The sequence below is a fragment of the Gorilla gorilla genome, chromosome 7, assembly GCF_029281585.2.
Source record: "Gorilla gorilla gorilla isolate KB3781 chromosome 7, NHGRI_mGorGor1-v2.1_pri, whole genome shotgun sequence".
In the NCBI taxonomy this organism is placed as follows: Eukaryota; Metazoa; Chordata; class Mammalia; order Primates; family Hominidae; genus Gorilla; species Gorilla gorilla.
The window spans coordinates 66,401,080-66,420,458 of record NC_073231.2 but is presented as its reverse complement, the minus strand read 5'-3'; the positions used below and the strand labels follow the sequence as shown (position 1 = coordinate 66,420,458).

At 42.6% G+C, this 19,379-nt stretch overlaps 1 long non-coding RNA gene across 1 annotated transcript; it reads left to right on the top strand.

The window, feature by feature from the left end:
- Window positions 1-8,917: 8,917 nt before the first annotated feature.
- LOC129524167 (uncharacterized) lies at window positions 8,918-16,999 on the top strand. Its single transcript, XR_008667870.2, has 3 exons — window positions 8,918-9,141; window positions 11,504-11,564; window positions 16,427-16,999. It is a non-coding gene; the product is annotated as an uncharacterized lncRNA (long non-coding RNA).
- Window positions 17,000-19,379: the final 2,380 nt, after the last annotated feature.

Genomic DNA, 19,379 nt, shown 5'->3' with positions numbered 1-19,379 from the left:
GGAGATTCATGAAAGTAGGAGAAAGAATGACAGAAAAAAGCCATTACTTATCCATGTACCTGGAATGGCCCGACAAAATTCAGAAGGTCAAGTGGCTTTGGGTTAACCCATCCACTTTATAGCTAACTCAATAATTAACCTTTAGATACAAGGTCATACCATGAAATTCTGCTAATCCTTTATTAATATTTCATACATACTCTCTCCTTTTTAGCCCTAGATGATTGCCGTTAAGCAAGATTTCTCACCTGATTTATGACAATACTCTCCTCTCTTTTCCTTTCCCCTAGTCACGCCCTTACACAAATCCTTTCAAAGCCTCTGGTTACCTGCAGGTATCTGCCAAAACCCCTGGGATGGCAGACAACAGCCTTCACTTTGGGCCCTATGCAAACCGTGGCTGCTTCTCTACAGCCAAGTCCTGGCTCCCTCCTCCTTCAACCAGGGGCAGAGTTGCCATGGAGCTCCTGCAACTTAAGTTGAGAGCCCATCCGGCATATGTGTCTGGCACCTAACGAAAAGTTCAACATTTTGGATCCTTTTTTAAAAACAGGGCCGCCCAAGTTACACATGCTTCAAGACCTACCACACCTGGAACTGCCCTTCTCTAATTCTGTGACTCATTTGTACTGACCTTGAAGCTTCGTGGACATGGCAGCCGTGCTGTTTAAATCTTGCCCATGCCTATTACTTGTCCATTCCCCATAGCAGATGCTAAGGCCCTGAGAATAGAAATGGCTTTGGTGGTTTCTGTATCCCCAGTTCATATATGGAGTGTAAATTGGATGTAAACAGAATGAATGAATGAATGACACTCTTAGATTGGTGCAAAAGTAATTGCAGTGTTTGCCATCTTTTTTTTTGAGACAGAGTCTCGCATTGTCACCTGGGCTGGAGTACAGTGGCGCTATCTTGGCTCACTGCAACCTCCGCCTCCCAGGTTTAAGCAATTCTCCTACCTCAGCCTCTGAAGTAGCTGGGATTACAGGCACCCGCCACCACACCCAGGTAATTTTTTGTATTTTTAGTACAGTCAGGATTTCACTATGCTGGCCAGGCTGGTCTCAAACTGCTGACCTTGTGATATGCCTGCCTTGGCTTCCCAAAGTGTTGGGATTACAGGCATGAGCCACTGCGCCTGGCAGCCATCATTTTTAAATGGCAAAAACTTTTACACCAACCTAACAAATGTTGTTATCTAATTTCATCATCTAATTTATCTAACAATAACAGTGACTAACAGAAACCAACTGGATATTATGCACAAGGTACTGTTATAAGGGATGTATGTATAATGTTCCATTTAATCCTCTCAACACCCCTAAGAAGCCCAGTTTGTAGATGAGGAAACTGAAGCACAAAGAACGCTACTTGCTTGTCTAAATCACTCAGCTAGTGTGTGCTAGTGCCAGGATTTTAAAAGAGGTAGACTGACTCTTGCATACTGAATTATATAGCATCAAAGAGTAAGGGTAACTTGCTTCAACTCAGAGTTCAGTTTCTTCCAGGCCTTCAATGAGAACTGATACCTGACTAAAGAATTCTTAGTGCAAATTGTTATCCCAAGGAAAGACAGAAACCATCTATTGTGATCAATTAGGCTCCACAGATAGTTCAGATTCCTGGGTGCTCAGAGGTAAAGGGGACTGTGATTTATATTCTCACTGATCAAATGAGGGAAGGTATTTTCATGCTTATCTCCTAAGTTCTCTTTAGTTTTTAGAGCTGGGAATGGATGACTAGGCAACACATCCAATTAGCTGCAGAGAAGGCATAAATGTGCTGAGTTTAGTTGAATAATAAAAGTGAATCTTCATGCCTTGTGTAATTGCAGTAGTGCTGCCTGGTAAGAGGACCCCTTCACCCCCTGCTGCTCCCTTCTTTGCTCTTTGCTCTCTCCCCTGTCCCTTTTCCTGTGAGAGAGAAAGACCAGCAGGTTTCATGGCTATCAAAACAGTAGATTTCAGTCCCCTACCCTTTCCAGAACCTGCAAAACAGCTCCCCAAACCCTGTCCATTCCACTTCCTGACCACTGAAAAGCTCCCTCTTGTCATCCTCTTGGGCTCCAGCATGGAAGCAAGCAGGCAACAGGCGTGTGTGTGTGTTGTGTGTGTGTGTAGTGTGTGTGTGGCCACACCTGCACCAAGGTTAGTAAGGCAACGTTCACTGCCTTGCTTCCATGCTAGTTAAAATCTCTGGCTGCAGGAAATATGATTGGAAATTATTCCACAAACAGCTGAGTATTATTAACTAAATTAAATGGAAGGCACCCCTTTGGTTAAGGCTCAAATGTCATTAACTCAATGAATTAAGGTGGCAATCACATGACCTCAGTGGAAAATGAGAATCACATAGATTTGCTGAGATGCAAATACACATTTACTCTTTTTCCCTTGAATTTTTTTTCATTTGCATGTCTCACTTTTTTGAATATTTCAATCATTAATACAGTGTACACATTTGGGGGAGAAAGTTTGTATAACAAGAATAACAGGCCAGGTGCAGTGGTTCACGCCTGTAATCCCAGCACTTTCAGAGGCTGAGGCGGAAGGATCAATTGAGGCCAGAAGTTTAAGAGCAGCCCAAGCAACACAGCAAGACCCTGCCTCTACAAAAATAATTTTAAAAATTATCCAGGTGTGGTGGTGCGCACCTATGATCCTAGCTCCTCAAGAAGCTGAGGCAGAGGATTGCTTGAAACCAGGAGTTGGAGGTTACAGTGAGCTATGATTGCTCCACTTCACTGCAGCCTGGGTAATACGGCGATACAGTCTCAAAAAGGAAAAAAAAAAAAAAAAAAGAATAACATGGAAACTCTGCCCATATTTTAGATTGGGACAGATTGACCTAACCTAACATAGGAGCAATGAGGGTTTCCTTTTCTCTCCTCCAGTGTCAATTTAACTCTGTCATTAAAGAAATAGGTTGGTTTTCAGGGGCCTATCTGCAAATGCTAATCTTTACTGTGATAAGCAAGAAATCTAAATGCTATTTGTTTCAGAGTATTTTCCATTAACATCAAACCCAGTTGATAACTCACCTTGTGTCATAAAACAATTCACATAGATCTTAGGATTAGTAGACCTTTGAAGAGAGTGTCAATCAAGATATGGCCACTGTGTGCCCTACTGCTCCTAAATCCTGCTGGAGATTGGCTTCTCCTAGTTGTCCGGCAATTCTAGATCATTTATTAACAACGCTTGGGCATATGAGTCCCACTTGTCCAATGAGCGTATGATGAAATTTCAACTCACTCCATTAGACCACGTCACCAGCCAGTAGAAGATGCCCTTTAGAATTAACCTGATGTGGTTGTTAAGTCAATACGATGTTTATCACTTGCTTGTTTAATTCTTGTTTGATCTTCGCTAAGGATGAGATTTGGGCAGTTCCTTACAGTTGTGTGTCCAAGAATTGGAAGCCCAGCAAGGAAGATATCCTTGGAAAAGCTGAAGCAAGAAATAAAGAGAGAAGTGGGTTTTGGAAGACATTGAAGGAAATCACATCCTATCTTCCAAAAGGATGTGGAGCTAGTTTTACGTCTCTCTTTAACAACCCGGGTGACAGAGACCGGTAACTTAGGCTCCCCGGGCATGTTTACCCTCTTATTTCATGAGGAGATCAAACTAGATATTTTCTTTAAGTTTCTTCCATTAGTTAATCAGTACATTAGTTATTCAAATGGATTTCTGGCTGTTCTCCAGCCTCGGGCTGATCCAGACCGGCAATACTGCATTTACCATTCCCCAGGCAAGGCACTTCCCCAAACCCAGGATCTTCCCACTGAGGGGCCTTCCCCCACAACAGGACCAGCTCAGGTGACAGTGCTTTCAGAGGCCTTCCCATGGGCTCCGCTCCTGCAGACTTTCTGAGCCTTCTTCCTGCTGCATTTTGGACAGCATGCATCACCATGGGAACTCCAGCAGCTCACATTTCGGATCCTGCAGACTTGTGCGTGTCTTTCTCGCTAGTTGTCAGCATGGGTGGGCAGGGTCTTTCTCTCTCCTTCACGGCCATGCCCACCCAAGCTGACCAGGTACCTGGTTTCCAGTGGGGCTCAGCTACTATTGGTTGAACGAATGCTCAAAGAATGAATGTGCCACTTCTGTTTCACACGATTGTTTATCTGTGCTCTGACTACCAATCACTTTAGCTATTTCAGTGACTATCTCTCTGACAACAATTTGATTTCATTGCCTTTGAGAATCCATGTTTGTATTTCTTAAAAGTGTAAGCGGCCGGCCGCGGTGGCTCATGCCTATAATCCCAGCACTTTGGGAGGCCGAGGCGGCGGATCACGAGGTCGGGAGATCGAGACCACCCTGGCTAAGACGGTGAAACCCTGTTTCTACTAAAAAAAAAATACAAAAAAATTAGCCGGGCTTGGTGGCGGGCGCCTGTAGTCCCAGCTACTGGAAAGGCTGAGGCAGGAGAATGGCGTGAACCCAGGAGGCGGAGCTTGCAGTGAGTGGAGATCGCGCCACTGTGCTCCAGCATGGGAGACAGGGCAAGACTCCGTCTCAAAAAAAAAAAAAAAAAAAACCCAAAAAAGTGTAAGCTTTGTTTTTATAACCTTTTAATTGCAAAATAATGCCAAACATATAGAAAATATCTAAGTATAGGACAAAGAAACCTTGTATACCCTTCACTCAAATTCACCAATGTTAAACATTTTGGCACATCTATTTGAGCTTTCTCTCTCTCTCTCTCTCTCTCTCTCTCTCTCTCTCTCTGTGTGTATATTTATATATATTTTTTCTGAAGCATTTGAATGTAAGTTGCCTATATCATGTCCGTGTGTATTTTCCAACAGTAGGATTTTTTTCTTACATATCTACAGCTTAGTTATCAAATTTAAATAATTTAAATTTGGTACAATACTTCTATCCAATAGGTGTTTCATATTCCTGTTTCTCAATTATCCCAATAAAGTCCTTTATAGCAATTTTATTTCTGATATAAGATCCAGTCCAGGATCATTTGTTTTCGTGTCATGAATCTTCTAAAATTTGGAACAACTCCTCAGTCTTTGTCTTTTACCATCAATATCTTTGAAGAATACAGGACACTTACTTTATAGAGTGTCTTTCAATTTGGGTTTCTCTGATTTTTTTATGGTTAGTTTTGTGTGTGCCTTTTTGGCTAGAAGCCTGCATAAGTAATATTCTCAGGGCATCCCACCTGGAAGCACATGTTGTCCATTCATTTGCCTCATTTTGGTAATGTTAATTTTGATTAGTTAGTTAAGGTGGTGTTTGCTTTTTCACAGCATGGTTACTATTTCTCTTTCTTAGTTACTAGCCACCTTGTTGGAAGATACTCTGAAACTATCTTGTTCTTCATCAAACTCTCTGCTCCAGATTTAGATTTATTGATGATTCTTGTCTGAATCAGTTTTTACTATGATAGTTGCAAAATGATGTTTTAAAAACCCTTTTTTCTCTTCTACATTAGTTAGCTTTCTACCTAAGGAAGAGCTTTCCCTTTTTCCTTTTCTTTCCTTCCTTCCTTTTTTCCTTCTTTCCTTCCTTGCCTCCCTCCCTCCCCCCTCTCTCCCTCCCTCCCTCCCTCTCTTTTTTCTCCCTCCCTCCCTCCCTCCCTGTCTGCCTGCCTATTACCACATGGACTCATGAATTCATACCCTATTGAATGGGTTATAAGTAATTACTTTCTTCCTTTATTTTGATACTAAAGTTGTTGACTATTTGGTCAGTAGGAGCCTTGAAATGTGTTTGTGTGTTGAATAGTACAATAAAATTTCAACCAAAAACCTATGTTTTTCCTGTGATTAATTATTCAAGGAAAATAAATGTATATCATTTAAATAGAGCCTATAATATAATTTTAAAATTTCTACAGCTGATTTGGAAAATGGTTACTATTTCTGACATAATTGTATTGCAATTTACATTTCTCCTATTATAATCTTCTGAGGCAGCCCATTTTATTACTGAACAGTTCTACTTAATCCATTTATTCAAAATGTTATTGGGTGTCTATAATGATAAAATAGAGGTAATAGAAAGGCAAACAGTGGTTTAAGTCTACATGAGTAGTTTTTGTGTTCTAACCAAACCATAGAATCTCAGTTATAGTTTTATATGCCTGTGAAATTTTATTTATTTTGAGGATTTTGATTTTATTGTTTCCTCCTACACACACTTGTATATTACAGATTTTTCTTTTAGAATCAGGATATTGCTAAACTCACTTTAGGGATGAGAATAAAACATTTGAAATCTAAAACACGTTTGGGTCATATTATGACTATATCTTGTGCATTCATTTCTATTATGGAGAACCTATCCTTCTGATGTGTAAGTTCCTCTAGACTAGCTTGCTGAAGCTGTTCTCAGAAAATGGGTGTCTTAGGCATATTATACCTTTATTAATCTAGAATGTGTTCTATCGTCCTATTCTGCAAGGATCAGGCCACTTCTGAAATCCCAAAATCTACAAAATTTACGCTCTGGAGAGTTTTAAGAAGACATTGATCAATGACAAGGGCTTTAGATTGGGTGCCTAGAAAGGCAAGGGTCTAGAAACCTTGTTGTGTCAAGAACTAGTGATGATTAGGACAAAGGAGGAAAGGGACAAGAAACAAGGTAGAGGCCTACCTGTGTAGTCCTGTGTCAACGCTGGTGATACATTCTGAGAAATGCATCATGAAGTGATTCTGTCATTGTGGGAACATCACAGGGTGTACTTTCACAAACCCAGGCCGAGCCTACTACTCACTAGGCTGTATGGTATAGTCTATTGCTCCTAAGCTACAAACCTACAGTACATGTGACTGTACTAAATAGTAGTAGGTGATTGTAACACAATGGTAAATATTTGTATATAAACATAGCTAAACATAGAAAATGTGCAGTAAAAATATGGTACAAAAGATAATAGATGTACACAGCTCCATTATAATCTTATGGAACCACCATCATATATGCAGTCCGCTGGTGTCAGAAATGTTGTTATGTGTGACTTTCAGATGACTTTTTGAAGAACTGGGTTATAAGAGAGAGTAAATTTTTTTTCTTTGTTGCTCCAAAAGAAAAATGGAAAAATTAGTTCTTATGGATACAATTACAGAAATCCGATTTTGACACCACAGAGGATGAACTTTCCATTAACTCTGCTGGCTAGCCCCAGGCCATTCATTCATCGTGTGAGTACTGCACATTCTTTGGCCTTTGATTTTGTCTTCCCCTTTCTGATCCTCTGCACCAGCCTCTGAGAGTCCAACGTTGCTGACTTCTCCGAGCCTCTGTGCCTTTGCTGGAGCACTTTCTCCCCCTGCCTCCAGCCTGTCTTCCTCACAGAGCTCCTGCACATCTTCAGCACCTGCCCATCCTTCTAGGAAGCCGGCCTTCCTCACTTTCCAAGTAAGCCAGGCCATGGTCTGCTTCCCAACCAGCCCACTGTGCCCTCTAAAATGGTAGTGGCTGCAACATTTTTATCCTATTTGCTGACTTGTGTGAATCTGTCTTCTAGACTGTGGGAGACAGTACTCAGGTACCATAACCACACATAGTGACCAAACACTTAAAATGTGGTTGTTGCTGCCATATTGGGCAACACAGATTCTAGAATATCTCAGCAAGCTCTGTTAAGCAGTGCTGACCTGGATAAACTCCTTAACGGCAAGAACTGTATTGTGTCCTTCCCGAGTCAAACACAGAGCTGAGGTACATTAAAGACACTCAGTAAATATTTTCCTTTTTTTTTTTTTTTTTGAGATGGAGTTTTGCTCTTGTTGCCCAGGCTGGAGTGCAATGGCGCCATCTTGGCTCACTGCAACCTCCGCCTCCCGGGTTCAAGCAATTTTCCTGCCTTAGCCTCCATTAAAGGCGTCTGCCAAGAAGCCCAGCTAATATTTTGTATTTTTAGTAGAGACCAGGCTTCACCATTTTGGCCAGGCTGGTCTTGAACCCCTGACCTCAGGTGATCCGCCCGTCTTGGCCTCCCAAAGTGCTGGGATTACAGGCGTGAGCCATCACGCCCGGCTTCAGTAAATGTTTTCAAAATAAGCAAGTTAAATAGACCAGTCCAATGACAGAATGGGCTACATAATGAATAGTGGAGTTTTCATTGCAGGAGGAATTTAAACTTAGGATAAATGTCATCTGCTGCGGTTACCATGAAAACAGACATGCAGGCTGGGCGTGGTGGCTCACGCCTGTAATCCCTGCACTTTGGGAGGCCAAGGCGGGCGAATCACCTGAGGTGGGGAATTCAAGAGCAGCCTGACCAACATGGAGAAACCCCATCTCTACTAATAACACAAAAATTAGCCGGGCGTGGTGGCGCATGCCTGTAACTCCAGCTACTTAGGAGGCTGAGGCACGAGAATCGCTTGAACCCGGGAGGCGGAGGTTGCGGTAAGCCGAGATCACGCCATTGCACTCCGGCCTGGGCAACAAGAGCAAGACTCCATCTCAAGAAAAAAAAAAAAAAAAAAAAAGAGAGAGACATGCATACGTTGCATGACAAGCTGTAGCGCATAAAAGTAGGTAGCTTCCAGTTCTAAGAGTTTATAATTATTAGAAGGAATTAAATGTAACACAGAACATGAAATCATTTCTGATTTAAAGTATTTCCTATTGAGCCACAGAAATGAGAAATTCCTCACTTTATTTAAATTACATAAAGTTTACTCCACTTGAAGAACTCATGTCAGAAAATAAAAAGAGTTTATCTTTAAAAATTTGCTCTTCTTCTGAACACCCAGATTATCAAAACACAGCTGAAAACAACACCAAAGGGGCTGTTCTCAAAAACAAGGAAGTCAACTTTTTAAAAAGGGATTGTCAATTAAGTAACTAGATAGCCAGGCGTAGCACAGGTGAATAATCTGAATGTTACAGAAGTGACAGCTTTATTTTTTGAACATTTTTTTCAACCCATAATTCAGGATTTCCACTGGTAGCGAGGATCCTCTCTGGTGCTGAGGATGTGCCCACGGGCGAGAGAGAAAGGGAGAGACACACACGATGTCCGCAAGATGAGTGAGGGATACTCTGGGAGTTCAGCTGGAGCGGAGGGAAGGCACCAGGATCTCAGCAGGGCCTGGCCTCCGGAAAGGACCCTGGTGAGAAGGCGGGCCCTGGGGAGACGTGGAGCGCCCAGCCCAGGGCGCGCGAGGTGAGTGCGGCCAGGGAGGGCCTTGTGTTGAAGGGGAGTGAGCCCGGGGAGCCAGCACCCCAGGGGACTGAAAAAGCAGGCCTGGGGAGGAGTCTGGACGCCGTGCTTGGTATTTGGGACCTGGGCAGGGCTTTGTGGAGGGCTGTCCGAGAAGGAGGTTGTGCGGATCTAGGATTAAAAGTAGCCGGGCGACATGGCGAAACCCCATCTCTACTAAAAATACAAAAATTAGCTGGGCGTGGTGGCGAGCACCTGTGGTCCCAGCTGCTCGGGAGGCTGGGAGGCTGAGGCGGCAGGATCATCTGAGCCCAGGGGCGAGGCAGCAATGAGCAGAGATGGCGCCACTGCACTCCCGCCTGGGTGACAGAGGGGGACCTTGTCTTAAAAAAAAAAAAAAAGTTCTAGGGGCTTGCCCACGTGTGAATCCCAGCTCCATGTTTACAAGATGCTCCATCTTGGGTAGGTCCCTTCACTTTTCTGCGTCTTGGTTTCTTTGGCTGCAAAAAGGGTAGCTTTAAGGATTCCATGGACTAACATAGTAAGTAGGAAGTGTTTATTATGTTGTCACTGTTTTATGTTTAAAAAGTATTATCCTAAACAAAATGTGATAAGACATACAGTGGAGTATTATTCATCCTTAAAAGGGAAGGAAATTTTGTCACATGCTACACTGTGGATGAAACTTAGAAATTATTCTGAGTGAAATCAGCCAGTTACAAAAACTTGAATACTGTATGATTCCATTTACATGAGCTATCTGGAATAGTCACATTCATAGAGACAGGAAGGAGAACGCTTTCCAAGGGCTTAGGGCAGGGGGCCTTGGTAAGTGTTTCATTGGTACACAGTTTCAGTTTGGGAAAATGAAAAAGTTCTATAACAATAATTTACTGCGTATTTCAGAATCGCTAGAAGAGATTTGGAGTGTTACCAACACAAAGAAATGATCAATGTTTGTGGTAATGGTTATCCCAAGTACCCAGTTTTGATCATTGCGCATCGTACTCTTGTATCAAAATATCACATGTACCCTATAAATATTATGCATTATGCATCCATACAAATTAAAAATAAATTTTAAAAAAGATCTGGAGATGACTGGTGATGATGATTCTACAACAATGTGAATGTACTTAACGTCACTGAACTGTACACTTAAAAATGACTAAGATGATCAATTTTATGTTAGGTGTATTTTGCCATAATAAAAAAATTAAACCAAAAAAAACCTACCCTGGCTTCTGTGTGGTAATGGGGGTTGGGGGCAGGGTGGATGCAGATGGAGCAGTCAGGGTCCCTCCGTTGTCCAGGCAGGAGATGCTGCTGATGGTGAAGACGCAGAAGAAGATGCATTTGGGGAGGTTTGGAGGCAGCTAGATCTTAAAGATAGGAACTAGCTGGCAGATTGGATGGGGGCTGAGGAAAACAGGGAACCAGAAGAGCTTTTTGTTTCTGGCTATAAAGGTGGGTGATTTTGAGCCACTATTATCAGGAATAGAGAAGATGGGGAGAGGAGGGGTTTGTAGAGGTTTGCAAGCCTGGCTGGTCTTTCAAATGGAGACTTCTTTAATAAAGTGATGAAATCCATAATGAGCATGACACTGAAAACTCTTCAAATTTATTAACTTTATTTACTTGGTATTGTGGAGTTTTAGTTTCTCTCTACTACTTTAGGTACCTTATTTCATGAATAGTAAGTTCCTCCCATCACAGTCTCCCTCCTGCCCCATCATCCATTGTATTTGCCAGATAAAACAGGTTTTCAGACGGGAGTGAATAAACCTGATTTTGCTTGTAGTATTAATGAATACTAGCCTTTCTCTTCAGTTTTGAAATTTGGAACTTAGTCCTTTATTTTTGTAGATGAAAATTAAATAACTGTTAATAGTTACTGGGTATTTACTCTGAGGATTGTTTTAGACTCTATATTTTTGTATTCACTATCTCATTTATTCCTCACAATGAATTTATGGAGTAGATATTCCTATTATTTGTACTTTATAGATGATGAAATTGAAATAACTTTCTCAAGGGCTAAAATAACTTTCTCAAGGGCTCAGCTTTCATAAGAAGCAAACCCAAGATACTATTAATATTATGAGAAAATGAGTTTTGAGTTTTTATTCCAGATTGTATCTAATTAGCCTATCTCTTATTTATCTATCAATCTATTCATTATGGTAAAATATACATCACATAAACTTAGCATGTTAACCATTTTTGAGTGTACAATTCAGTGGCATTTAGTACATTCACGTTATTGTGCAACTATCACCACCATTACTACCAAAATTCTTTTCGTCATCCTAAATGGAATTCTCTTCTTTTTAAACAATAACTCCCTATTCACTCTCCCCCACAGGCCCTGGCATCCACTATTCTACTTTCTGTCTCTATGAGTTTGACCACTCTAGAGTCATCACGTAAGTAGAGGCTTACTGCATTTGTCGTATAGTGACTGACTTATTTCACTTAGCATAATGTCTTCAACGTTTATCTGCATTGTAATATGTGTCAGAATTCTGTTACTTTTTTCTTTTTCTTTTTTTTTTTTTTTTTTTGAGACGGAGTGTCGCTCTGTCACCCGGGCTGGAGTGCAGTGGTGCAATCTCGGCTCACTACAACCTCTGCCTCCTGAGTTCAAGAGATTCTTCTGCCTCAGCCTCCCAAGTAGCTGGGACTACACGTGGGCGCCACCACGCCTGGCTAATTTTTGTATTTTTAGTAGAGATGGGATTTCACCATATCGGCCAGGCTGGTCTCAAACTCCTGACCTTATGATCTGCCCGCCTTGGCCTCCCAAAGTGCTGGTATTACAGGTGTCAGCCACCGTGCCCAGCCTGAATTCTGTTTCTTTTTAAGGATGAATAATATTCCATCCTATGTCCGTATCACATTTTGCTTATCCATCTGTTGATGGCCAGCCACTTGGGTTACTTTCTACCTTTTGGCAGCTGCGAATAATGCTGTCTTGAACATGAATGTACAAATATCTCTTTGAATCCCTGCTTTGATTTATTTTGGGTATATACCCACAAGTGGGATTGCTAGATCATATGATAATTTTATATTTAGTTTTTTGAAGAACCACCCTACTGCTTTTATTAATTTTTTTAATATAAATGTTCTCTCTCTCGACTTTTTTGTACCTTGGATATTGCTTTAAGTGTGGTATTCAATAAATATTATTAATGATGATTATAAATGTAGCTGACACCCATGCAGCTTTTAGCGTATGTACTATAAATCATTTTATAATACGATGTTATTATTCAGCTTTACTTTCTTCTCTGTAACAGGCACTGTCCTCAATGATCGGTTTGGATTATTGCCCTGAATTCTCATAGCTTCTCTATGAGGGAGGTGCTAGTACTCATTGCATCTTACATATAAGGAAACTGAGGCACAGAGAGATTAAACAACTTGTCCAAAGTCACACAGATAGAAAGTGAAAAGTGGCAGAGGCAGTATTCTAACCCAGACAGTCTGAGCCCACAGCCCGTAGGCCTAATCTCTATTCCAAATGCTTCCTACAGGCTGTGCTACCTGCCAAGAAGACATGTCACACAAGTATACTAGCGATACTGCTGTATACATAATAATTAAATCAACTGACTTGAGCTTATGATGTGCTCTTCATTAGAATGGATCCAATTTGTGGCATCTGAATTTTTGTTTACTCCTTTCCTTATCTCCTGCCTCAAGCTAAAATATCAAAAGGATGTTTTACATATATCCTTTACATATCGTTAATTGTGAACAAATGTATCTATATAATAATGCACCATTTTGGTTGGGACGAAGCACTGTTATTTGTTTTATTTTATGTTTGCCACGGTAGAATGTATGTCTACCAGCAATGCCTAGTAGTGCTGACTTAGGTTTTCTTTTTTGCCAGAAGTAATTTTATGATAAACTAATATTGTACTGTCCTGGGAAGCTGAAAGAGGTGAGTGATTTGCTCAAATATGCTGAAGGTTCAGTTTGCCAATTCCATTTATATCTGAGACCCACTTTGCCCAAACTGAAAGGGATAATAGAACAGAAATCTGGATAGTTTTTTGTTTCTTTGTTTTTGTTTTTGAGATGTAGTTTTGCTCTTGTTGCCCAGGCTGGAGTGCAATGGTGTGATCTCGGCTCACTGCAATCTCTGCCTCCCAGTTTCAAGCAATTCTCCTGCCTCAGCCTCCTGAGTAGCTGGTATTACAGGCATCTGCCACCACACCCAGCTAATTTTTTTTATTTAGTAGAGACGGGGTTTCACCATGTTAGTCAGGCTAGTCTCGAACTCCTGACCTCAGGTGATCCGCCCACCTCTGCCTCCCAAAGTGCTGGGATTATAGGTGTGCGCCACTGCACCTGGCTGAAATCTGGATAGTTTAAGTCAAGGAAATGATGCTGGTTCATTGGAAGCCATACTAATTTTCCTTTTCTTCAGCAGCAAAGTTATTCCTGGGGTCTCAGACTATAATTTGGGGGCAGTTTCCTACACTGGCATTGCCCTCTCCTGGCATTTACCAGCTGCCCAGTCCTGCTTCTCCCTGGCATATCTGCTTCTCCATCTATTCCTCTGACCATGTCTTCCCAACCACCTTTCTTTTCTTTTAGCAGAGAGTTAGGGGTTGAAGATAACAAGCAGACCACGAATAATGAGAAAGCAATGGACACATTTGATTCTTAAGCCCTTTGGGGAAAATTGGCATGCTCCTATAGCTCTTTCGGGGATGGAGGATGGTAGAATCAAGTCAAGAACCAACACCCAGGGCAGAAAGCAACCTGCCCTCACTGGTCACTCCAAGAGGCTCAGAGATGGAGTCCAGTGACCCCAGCCATCAGTACACCCCTCCTCTGAACCTAACTGATAGCATGCCACCCTCGCTCACTGCCATTGTTTGTTTCACACTATGGACCTAGAGAGATGAGTTGCCTCATCACGTACTCTATGCAGAAACTGCCATGTCCTCCCCTCTGCACAGGCAAATATTTACCAGCTCTGTGGACAGCCACGTGTATCATATCAAGGACCTGAGGCCAAGTCAACTCAGGGTCAGATGCAAAAGGGCAGACAAAAGCAGAGAGAGACAGAGTACTAACTCGTTTTTCGACTCCAATTTTATCCAAATAGGCATTGAAATGTTGTTGTCAGTTGATTCTCTGGAAAAACCAGCCTTGACAATGAGCTTGGTCTCAGATACAAGCTTGTAGCCTCTTTGAGTTTCCTCATTGTCAACATCAAGACCTAGGAATGAGAAAAGAAGGAAAAAGAAGAAGAAAAAAGGAAGAAAGGAGATAAAGAATGCAGAGAGGAAGGGATGAAAGGCCCCCGCTGCAGGATGGGACTGGCTGGGAGCAGGATACACTTCCTTTCACCAACATTCTGGGCCTCAGGGAGGAGCTTGGGGGCTGATCCAAACTGTATGGTAGTGGCAGGGGTCCATAGAGAGAACCAAAAACCTAACAAATCAAGTTATTAAGTTACTTTTGGAAGGATAAACATACCTTTCAATAAAGGTCTAGGACTCAGATAAAACCCAGAGATGAAGAGGTAAAATCAATTGTTGAGAATAAATGAAACATGTATCGACCCACACACTACAGCCATCTGTGATGTCTAATCCTCATGGTAATCACGGTAGGATGGTATTTTGATCCCCCTTTGATAAGAGAGGATATCTAAGTCAGAAAGGGTCAGTGGCTCGCCCAAGTCCACATGGTAAATGAATGACAAAGCTATGCATCCATCCATTCGTCCTGCCTCCAAATCCTACCCATGTTTTCCCACAGAATCTGTACTGCACTGAAACCTGGAAAACAACAGACCCTGTTGGATCGGGAAATATCCTGGTGCAAACAGCATCAGGAGAGTGAGTTGGGGAAGAAGTAGCCCGGGCTGGCAGGTGGGAGGGAGAAGGGTCAGGCCTGAGAGCTGGGGAAGAGGAAGGCCCATCTGGTCCGCTCCCACTCCACATGCCAGACCTACCCGGGAGCACGTCGGGGGACAGGTTTCCTCGGATCCCACGTCCATTGTTCTGCTGTTATGACATGGCCTCACCGTCTATCATAGACGGAAATGAAATTGGTTTGGAATGGTTTCCTCTTCCCACAGTTTTCTTGGTTGTGTATTGATAGATGACTTTTAAATATGATATCCTTACAGATAGGAAAATTAAGCTAATCTCTCCGTTCAATGTCCAGAACTGTCCTTTTTTTCAAGTTTAGCATGAGAGACGATGTGTTAGCCTTTGTCAGTTCTCTAAGACTTCCCTTATCATGCCTTAGTTTTTAAAAAAGTTCTTAATTTCCCTGGGTCACCAGAGAGCATCAGTGGGAGTTCCACTGTGTCAGCATTCTCCATGCTGTTGGAGCACGGCTTCCCTTCGACTGGGTTGCAGGCCTGGGCTCACAGATTCCAGCTCACCATGGCCACAAAGCTGGGAGAGGAGGAAAGAGGCCTTGCCTTGGCTGGAGCATGTGCTATTCTCTTCCTAGAGCTGTTGTTTTCCTTGATCATCTGTAACTAGGATCTTTTCCCAGCTGCTGCCTGCATCTCCTAGAAGATCCATCTGATTTTTTTTGTGGTTTGCTTTTTTTTTTGAAACAGAGTCTTGCTCTGTTGCCCAGGCTGGAGTTCAGTGGCATGATCTTGGTTCACTGCAACCTCTGCCTCCCATGTTCAAGCAATTCTCCTGCCTTAGCCTCCCAAGTAGCTGGGATCACAGGTGTGTGCCACCACGCCCAGGTTTTTTTTTTTTTTTTTTTAAGTAGAGACAGGGCTTCAGGGCTTCACCATATTGGCCAGGCTGGTCTCTAACTCCTGACCTCAGGTGATCCGCCTGCCTCAGCCTCCCAGAGTGCTGGGATTACAGGTGTGAGCCACCGTGCCTGGCCATGGTTTGCTTTTTTGATTCTGACTTGGAAACCACATACTCTCTCTCTCTCTCTTTTTTTTAAACTTAGCTGGAGCTCCATGGGTTTCTCAGGCCCTGGACAGAGGGGGTTGATTTTTTGTTTTGCGTCTGTCACTGCCTTTCTCTGTCAGTATAATTTCTGTGACCTTAGAAATGTCTACTAAAAGTACATTTCTTGCAAACCTTGATCCCTAAGATTTTATTTTCCCTGGTGCTTTCTGCTCATATCTAAAGCATATTGGAATGTTTCTCTGAAGCTCATGCCAACTGTTGATTTTCCTTAATGTTGTGAATATTATGATTATTTTCTCTATTTATAGAGGAATTTTTAGAAATGTTTTCTTATGGTAACATGCATTATCTCATTTCATCTCTAGTTACCAATGAGGGAGATACTCTCACCATCGTCTGTTTCATAGATGAGGACACTGCCAAGGATTTGCGTGCATCACACAGCTCACGGCTGTCAGAGCCGGAAGTGGAGTGCGTTTCCACCTTGAGAAGCACACCACCACCTTTTTGTTTTCTTCTGTCTTTAAACATAACTCCTTTCCATGTGTAAAAATTAAATCAGGTTGGGTGCGGTGGCTCACACCTGTAATCCCAGCTCTTTGGGAGGCTGAGGCGGGTAGATCATAAGGTCAAGAGATCGAGACCATCCTGGCTAACATGGTGAAACCCTGTCTCCACTAAAAATACAAAAATTAGCTGAGCATGGTGGTGGGCGCCTGTAGTCCCAGCTACTCAGGAGGCGGAGACTGCAGTGAGCTGAGATTGCACCATTGTACTCCAGCATGGGCAACAAAAGCGAAACTCCTTCTCAAAAAAAAAAAAAAAAAAAATTAAATCAGGGAACCAAACTACCTGAATTATTTCATTTTCTTTACTAAGAAATTTAGAAAACTCTCCATCTGAAATACTTACTTCCTTTTAAAATTTATTTTATTTTCGTAATACATTTTCCAATACAAGAATAGGGAATTCCCTGTGTTAGCAGGTGGCAGACTCTGGACCCTGGGACCCATATCCCAGCTTAAAGGGCCATTCCTTCTTGCCCTGAAGCACCATTGCACAGGGAGTAACTGGCACCCGGTGTTAACATTGGAAACATTTGGATGGAAACAGATTTTTACACTGTTTATCATCTGATGAGGGTTTTAAGGGGAAAGTGTCAACATAAATTTGGAATTTCCTGACTTCTGCGGATTTGAGTTACAATCCTGACAAAACTAGAAAGGAAATCTTTAAAAAATTTTTAGAGTGTTTTATTGTGGAAATGTCCCCAAATATTTTCATCCCATTTTCCCAGAGAAACCTGACAGCTCTTGGGGCGGGGTGGGGGTGGGGGGTGGCGGACGAGGGGGGATGGAGAAGAACAAAACCCAGTGGCCACATCCTTGAACTCTTTTGTGTGTTTAGAACAATGTCCAGTTAAAATCAAACAATATTGCTGCTAAATGCGTCTAAAATAGTCCTTGGTAAGTACTCTTGCTCTTGCCCGGTGGAAGGGCTCCGTGAGAGGACAGCTTGGAGAGTGATGAGAGCCGGGCCCAGCGCTGACCGCAGAGGCAGCAGGGCACAGGGAGATATTGTATCTTTCCAATAACCCTGTCATCAGCTCCTGCGTTGCTGGGACTTTAAATCTCAATCTGAGCGCAGCGTGCATACAGCCGCTGCACCCCAGTGGAAAACAAAAGCCGGGCTAAGGCTGGGGGTGGGGGAAGCTCATAAAGGAGAAGTCATGAAGTCTGGCTTTCTGGCCAGATTTCCTCTGGAAGGTGAGGTGTGGCCGGCACTGTGTGTGTGGACCGCCTGGGAGGGGACACACACCCTGCCTTCAGACGGCAGGACCTCAGCCTGGCCCGCAGCCAAGGAGCCAGACGCCAGGCCCCGGGCTCTCAGCAGTGGGAGCGGTCTCTGGGCTGGGTATACAATGGTATTATCTCAAGCCAACCACGGCTGCAGAAACTCGCAATGCTTCCTGTCCTTGCATTGCAGCACAAACTGTCCGATTTCCAACTGCTTTCGGACACACTCACCCACACTCGGCCGCCAGGCTTGCTGTATAAATGTCTAAAGCCATTTCTTCCTTGAGAATTGCAGACGCTGCAATGCCGTAATCCATTGTATTTTTATCCTCTCTGGAAGGACCTGCACCGATCATGAGTCACATGGGGAAAGGGATTAACTCCCAAAACAGTTTATGTAATGTAGGCAAATGCCTGAAGCTTCTTATAATGGGGGAAAGCAGAAAGGTCTTCAAACTCGTTAACATTATATACAATTTATTCATGTTGGTCCATCGTCTTATTCTCTTTCCCACTTTGAATCCCTGGGAAAGCAAGAAGATGCAATAGAAGAGCAAAATCTGGGTGAACGTGATGGAGAAAGCCTGCTTTTAATTTCTAGTGATTACTTTTAATATATTTTGAATGAATTTTGTTTAAACTGCTATGGTACTCTCAAACACGGCCATTGGATTAAATTATTTCAAAAAATTAAAAGCCTACTAAACCCTGGTACTACCAATGTGTTAAAAAGGACAAGACAGATGAAGGAGAAGGTTCTTTTTTTTTTTTTTAATTGTGTTTGATGTTCTTGGCTTTGGAATATTTCAGTTAGGTTATTAAGCATCTGATTTAACCTTTCAAATTACATGCCTATTTCAGAAAGTTGAGCACTTTCAGCAACCTGCTCCCAGAAGTCAGAGGTTTAATCCAACAGTTACCAGAAATGCTCTTAAACTTTCTGCTTCCAGGTCAGGAAGTTTTTGGCAGGCCGCTGTTCCCAGGGACATGGACTTTGATGCAGTGTGGACTCCTTAAGGAGGCTTAGAACAGGCTGGCCTCAGGCGGGCAGCCAGGGCTCACAGGGCCAAAATCCTCTGCTTTGTGCTTCGTGGGAATTCCTGTGATTACAGTACAAACCCAGTTTTCAGTAAAATGGGATGACAACTGCTCCAAATAAGGTGGCCCTTGGTTTATCCCGAATGTGCTTAAGTAGATCTACTCCCTCCTAATAAAGCCTGAAGATTCTTTCAGCTACTTGCCCTTGTGAAAATGGGCAGGCTTTTTTGGACTGGATTCAGCAGTGTGCTGGCAAATATTTAACCACCAGCTCTCCGCAACAAGCAGCCCTGATGGGGGCATTTGCTATGGCCTTCAAGAGATTGGGGCCTTGAAATATACAACTTTTTAAACTAGAAAGTATTTTAAACATACAGAGAAATATAGAGGATAATAGAATAAATGTTTATGTACCCACAAACTCTTAGTTAATCTGAACACTTCGTGGTATTGACTTTTCTTCTGAAGAAATGGTTGAAGCCTC